The sequence below is a fragment of the Piliocolobus tephrosceles genome, chromosome 20, assembly GCF_002776525.5.
Source record: "Piliocolobus tephrosceles isolate RC106 chromosome 20, ASM277652v3, whole genome shotgun sequence".
In the NCBI taxonomy this organism is placed as follows: domain Eukaryota; kingdom Metazoa; phylum Chordata; class Mammalia; order Primates; family Cercopithecidae; genus Piliocolobus; species Piliocolobus tephrosceles.
Genome location: NC_045453.1, coordinates 15,937,436 through 15,943,741, shown reverse-complemented (window position 1 = coordinate 15,943,741; position 6,306 = coordinate 15,937,436). Strand labels below are relative to the sequence as shown.

Below are 6,306 nucleotides of genomic sequence, written 5' to 3'. Positions count from 1 at the left end.
CTGCCTCAGCCTCCCAAGTAGCTGAGATTACAGGTACCTGCCACCACGCCCAGCTAATTGTTGTGTTTTTAGTAGAGATGGGGTTTCACCATGTTGGCCAGGCTGGTTTGAACTCCTGACCTCAGGTGCTCCACCCCCCTTGGCCTCCCAAAGTGCTGGCATTACAGGTGTGAGCCACTGCGCCCGGCCACATATGTCTCTTTCTAAACTGGAAGAAAACTGGATGGAGGGGCATTAACCCTTTACTTTCCTTTTGTTATTTTACTGAACGTTTGCACTCAAAAGCATGGGGCTACAGGGCTCTTGGGAAACTCAGTTTAAACATTGATTTTACTGAAGAGGCTTAGAGAGGGCAGGTGGTTTGGACAGAGGAACCCAGAAGTTTAGTAGGTATCTGAGTCCAGAGGAGAGACCCTTTGGCCTCTGGTTCATGCTGTTCCTAATGCACCAGTTTGCTGCAGTTGGTTGTTGCCTCATCTTTTGTTTGGTTGGGGCAGCCTTGGCTTGTCCGGGCCCAGTCTGTCTGGGGCTGCCTTCCCAGGCACCTGCCCCCCACCCCCTGAACCTGTTGCATCCTTGTGAGTGATGGGCTTCAGTGCGCACCATTCCTTGACATTGGAAACTAGCACCTGGAGTGCCAAAGAGTGAATTAATTTGAGGGTGGACTTGCTTAACCACCCAAGAATGAAGCACTCCCACCAAGAGTCAAAGGAGAAGGGAACCAACTACAATTGAAATCCTGGCATGAACCATGGTTATATGCTGTCTTATTTAATATTTATTTTTACTTTGCCCTTTGACATTCCTTAGAGGCTGCAAACATGAAGAATTTTATGTGATGAGTCCATAAGAAAGAGCAGAGAAGGCTGAGTGTAGTGGCTCATGCCTTTAATTCTAGCACTTTGAGAGGCTGAGGCGTATGGATTGCCTGAGCTCAGGAATCTGAGACCAGCCTGGGCAACATGATGAAACTTTGTCTCTACAAAAAATACAAAAATTAGCCAGGCATGGTGGTGCATGCCTGTAGACCCAGCTACTCGGGAGGCTGAGGCAGGAGAAACACTTGAACCCAGGAGGCAGAGGTTGCAGTGAGCTGAGATCGCACCATGGCACTCTAGCTTGGGTAACAGAGTGAGACTCTGTCTCAGAAAAAAAAAGAATCAGAGAAGAGACTGAACTACTGATCTTCATGGAGTCGGTAAAGCTATTGGTCCCTATGAAGGGGGCTGGGGAAGTGGGGGAGAGATGAAGCTAGAAGCAGTGGAGTCTCTATATACAGACCAAGGGTGCAAACTTAGCATGCGTCAGAATCTCCTAAAGGTTTGTGAATGCAGATTGTAGACTCCTGTTACTGATTCAGTAGGTTTGAGGTAGGGCCTGAACATTTGCATTTCTAGCACGCTTCTACCACAGACTTAGCCTAAACCCTCTTTACCCATGACCTTGCAAACACTCTGCCTTCCCCGTCCGTCTCAATGTGTTTCCAGACCTCGGAGGGCTGGGCTAAGTTTGACTCACAATGCCTGCTTTTCTTCTTGGCAAGAGGACCTTGGAAACTAGGTGTCCCTTTTGTATTTTGTACCCCAGAATGGCCAGGTACTTGAAAACAATATTCTGTGTGAGAAACAGTTGTAGGATAATTTGAGATAGGATGTAATTAAGTCCACAGCAGTCACCACACTCTTTATTGGACATCTGCTGTGTGCATTATCTATTGAATACTCACCACAACCTTCAAGGTAGGTGTTATGTTGCCCACGTTTTATAGATGAGGGAAATGAATTCTGCGAAGGGTCTGCTCTAGTGAGTTATGGAGCTGGGATTATACTTTGTCAGTCTGTCTGCCATGTTATTCTTCTCACTGACACTATGCAACTGTTTTAGAAGTCTGCAGAGCAAAAGCATTCCCAATGTCAGTGACAGGAACAATCATGGAAAGTTCCATCTATTTAGCTCCAACTCTGTGCCTGGCACTGTGCTAAGCATTTTAATATGTCTCACCACATTTAAACCGTATCATTACCTTGCAAGGAAGGCAGGTGTTATTTCTGTTTTGCAGGTGGGTATGGGAGTTCAGCGAGGTTAAATAGCTTGCCTGGGGTCATAGTTGGTTAAGTGGCAATATTGGGTTTGGAACCTGGGTATAGCCTGGACTCTTAGCTGCTTTATTATGTTGATCGACTGGATCACACATATCCCAAGATTGTTGTCTGGGACCTCAAGGGGTGATGTTGTAGCTGGTGGCACTGGGGGTTTGGGAGGCAGAATAAGTTTGGGGACAGAAATGGGTTCCATCTGAACATGGCGAAGTTAAGAAAATTCATCAGAATCTTGCTGAAGGCTCTATTGTCTGCTGGGAGCTGCATTCGAGGTAATGAAGGGACAGGGCAAGACTCCAAATGTTGACATTTTTAGAGCCTCATTCTGTGATCCAGCATGAGCCATTCAATTAATAAGTCTTAGAATTTGCTTGGAAATGATGATCATCTTTCTTCTGTTGCCTCACTACAGAGCATTAGAGATGAAGATAACTTCTGGAATTTATGAAAGTGCTAGAAAAGTTAAAAAGTTCTATTACCATGACAAGCGCATGTGATGTTTAAAGCATCTGCTCTGCATGCATTACTTTGTGATATTTGTTTTCCACAGGATATTAGATGAGAGATAGAAGTTAAAATCTTATTGCAGTGGATGCTATTTCCTAAGAGGAGTTGAAAATGAATCCAGAACAGGATTTTCACATTATATCAGTGTTTTTTCGATATTTTTTCATTATTACTAACCTAAGGAATCTTTTTAGTTATTATTATTATTACTGATATCCCCTCCCTGTGAAATGAAATAAAATAAGATTTTGTTGTGCAGGGTTGAGCTTTGGAGGATCACAAACCACTATAATATCTGAGATTATTTGGCTCTCCATCCTAAGAACAATTTTCGCCCCCTTGGGGGTGATATTGCCTCCATTGAGGATGCAGGATTTATATAAAGCATTGTAAGGTCAGAGAATAAAGTGTCCAAAGTGGGGTTTTATGGCAGGGTGGAAATTCCTTCTCATGGCTGTAGTTAGCTTTTCGTGTCATCTGAAAAGGGTCTCAGCCTCTCAGCAAGTTTCCTAAAATTTGTCTCTTGCATCCCTTGTAACAGAACGTCTTTGGGAAAGAGATTTATCTCAGCCAGGGGCTTTATCAAGAGTGTAGGTTCCTATTGTACTTACAGTCTTGGGGTCTCTAACCTCACAGGGCCAGTTGTCTGATCGAAAATCCGCACCCAAGATTTTGGAGGAAGGTGGGACCTGGTGGTTTTGGGTTGGGGAGTTGGAGCCATGGGGCTAGACTCCATCCTCTGCATTGGCTGGTGGACCAGGTGACAAGGGGTGAGTGCTCACCACCGCCAGTGGGGACAGGGGATGTGAGAGCATCTGGGGGCAGGTGCATGGATTTTTGGGGTGTGTGATTTGGCAGATGGCACGAGTTGGGTTGGCAGGTAGTAAACGGGCTGCCTGGTCATGGAAGCCTGACATTCATCTCTGGTCTTTCCCTTCACCTACTTAATCTCATCTCTTCCCCTCCAGATCTACCTTGCCATCAGTTATAATGTTCCGCTTGCTTTCATTCCTTCTTTCTAAATTATTTTCTCATTTTTCTCTCTGTGTCTTAGTTTTGCATCCCCCAAAGCATGCTTTGAGCTAAGGGTTTGGGTTTAAGTGATTCATTCTGGAGGTGATCCCAAGAAACCATAGCTGGAGAGAGGGATTGTGAGACAAGGAAGTGAGGAAAAGCCCACAAAGAGGGTTAACCAGGGGCTCCTGCCATAGGCACCAGCGTGCAGTCCTGCCTGGACCTCCTGAGAGACTGTGTCATACACACTCATAATTGCCCACCGAGGGATAAGGAAGTAGGGATGATTCTCCACCAACTGTCACTTCCAGCCTGCTCTGTCCCCACAGCCACAAATTGCCATCACCCTGGAGATGCAGGTCGCCCCTGGTGGTGGCAGGAGCTTTCTGCAGGCACTGGGCTTTGGGGAGCCCCAAAGGGAAATGGGCGGCTCACTGACGCTGTCATACTCTGTTCTCTGTCTCTGACTGTTTACATCTTAATGTTGAAATAAAGTAAATACTTTGGTGGATTTATTGAAAATACACTTATGTCTCCTATTCCCAATGTAAAAATTAGGTCAGCTGAATATTTTATTTTCCAAAACTAGTTATACACATTTAAAAAGATGTCTGGGGTCTCCTCATAGGAAGTGTGTCTGTGTGTGTGTATGTGTGTGTGTGTGTGTGTGTGTGAGAGAGAGAGAGGTCCAGTGAAAAGCTGGTCTTATGTCAAATGTAAATATATGAGATATATGCTATGGTCTGAATGTGTGCCCCCGTATTCATGTGTTTAGACTTAATCAGCAATGTCATGATATGAGGTGGTGAAACTCTACCCTCATGAATGGATTAGTGCCCTTCTAAAAGTGCTCAAGGGAATTAGCTAGGCCTCCATGCCCTTTTGCCCTTCTGTCCCTTCCGCCATGTAAGGACACCTAGATGGTGCCATCTATGATGAATGGGTCTTTACCAGAAGCTGAACCTTGATCTTGGACTTCCCAGCCTCCAGAACTGTGAGAAATGAATTTCTATTGTGTATAAATTATCCAGTCTCAGGCATTCTGTTATAGCAGCACAAATGGATGAAGAAAATCAGTAATCTAAGACATGCAACTGACACCCTTGATTATTTTTGCCCTCTCCAGGGAATTGTCCCTACTACCATGACTGCAGGTGGCTGTCCCCCAGAGTCAGCCACATGCCAGCAGCTGAATGGAATAATCAGACCCGGAACTCTTAGCCTCTCCCACATTGTGCCATCTCCCTCCCACTGCTTGTAACACCTGAGCATCTGTGGATTATGTAGATTATGAACTCCATCTTCTGACCTTCCCTCCAAATATTAGACAAAATATTTGACAAGAGTAACATGATGCTAGTTATTATGCTGTATTGAGAATTTACTACCTGTATTGTGGTATTTCACCGTATTACCTCATTTAATCGTTAGAGCTATGAGGTATGCATTAAAATCTTCATTGTACAGTTTAGGAGACTCAGGCTAAGAAAGGCTACATAGGTAGTGTTGCCTCAGATCATAGCAGTAGGAGTGGGAGCTGGGATTTGAACCCATATCCGCAGACTCCAGTTCAAGTTCCTGCCCATAATACTTTGCTGATTCCCAGCATATGAGCTAAAGGTGATCAAAAGCTTGCTATTATGGTTTTCATTGCAAAGAGTCTTTTACGTACATTGTCTCATGGAGTCTCCCCCCAGCAAATCCTGTAATGTCTGTATTTTATTTCTATATTATTGTTAAGAAAACTGAGGTTCAGAGTACTTGAATTATCTTTGTATGCTTCAGAGATAATGCTATGTAAATGAGCTTTAAGCTTGGTAATGAGTGTGTGTTTATGTGGCATCAAAGCATCCTGCTAAAAAGGAAAAGGTAGCCACATGTTTTGTTTCTTTGTACCAGAAATTTCTTAAACATGCATATTATCTGAATTTGTGGAAAAATTATTCAGATAATTGGTGGAATCTTTTGCTTTGCCTGGGAATTTTTGTGTTGTATTTTTTTAACACCTTAACTACTATTAATGCCATCCCAACACATGCCCCCACACATGTGCACAAGAGTGATAGACATGTTCATGTGTATTTGCATGGGAAATGCCACCTTCATATAGTAGCCTAGGCTCTTCCACCTGGACACCTTCCCTCTTTGTGCTATTATGCCTGTCTAGGTGTCCCCCAGTGCTTTTGTATCGTTCTGCCATTGTCTGGTTGTGTGTCTCTTTTCCCCATTAGGCTGTGAGGTCCATCATGGCAGGGCCTGGAGATGAGAGCCGTTTATGTCCTTGACCTCTAACACAGAGTTGGAAATGAAAGAGACGTTTTATGATAGTTATGGAATGAAAATTGTGTCTGGATACAGCCCTAAGGCTTGAGGGAATCCTTCAGGTTCTATTTCAAGGCCTAATGTTTTGATGATATTTGAACTTGCCTCCTTAGTGACTATTCTTTTAATTCATAAACAGATCTGACTGTTCCTTGAGTTAAAGGCAGCCCCTATACTGACTGAGTGCAGTGATTTTCCATTGTGTCTATTTCCTTCCTCCCTCCGTCCCTCCCTTCCTTCCTTCCTTCCTTCCTTCCTTCCTTCCTTCCTTCCTTCCTTCCTTTCTCTCTCCCTTTCTTTCTTTCTCTCTCTCTTTCTCTTTCTTTCTTTCTTTCTTTCTTTCTTTCTTTCTTTCTTTCTTTCT

General features: G+C 44.0%; 1 protein-coding gene across 2 annotated transcripts in view; it reads left to right on the top strand.

Annotated features, from left to right (window-relative positions):
- PTPRT (protein tyrosine phosphatase receptor type T) overlaps positions 1-6,306 on the top strand; it is a 1,114,757-nt gene that overhangs the window by 81,971 nt on the left and 1,026,480 nt on the right. The window lies entirely within an intron of this gene.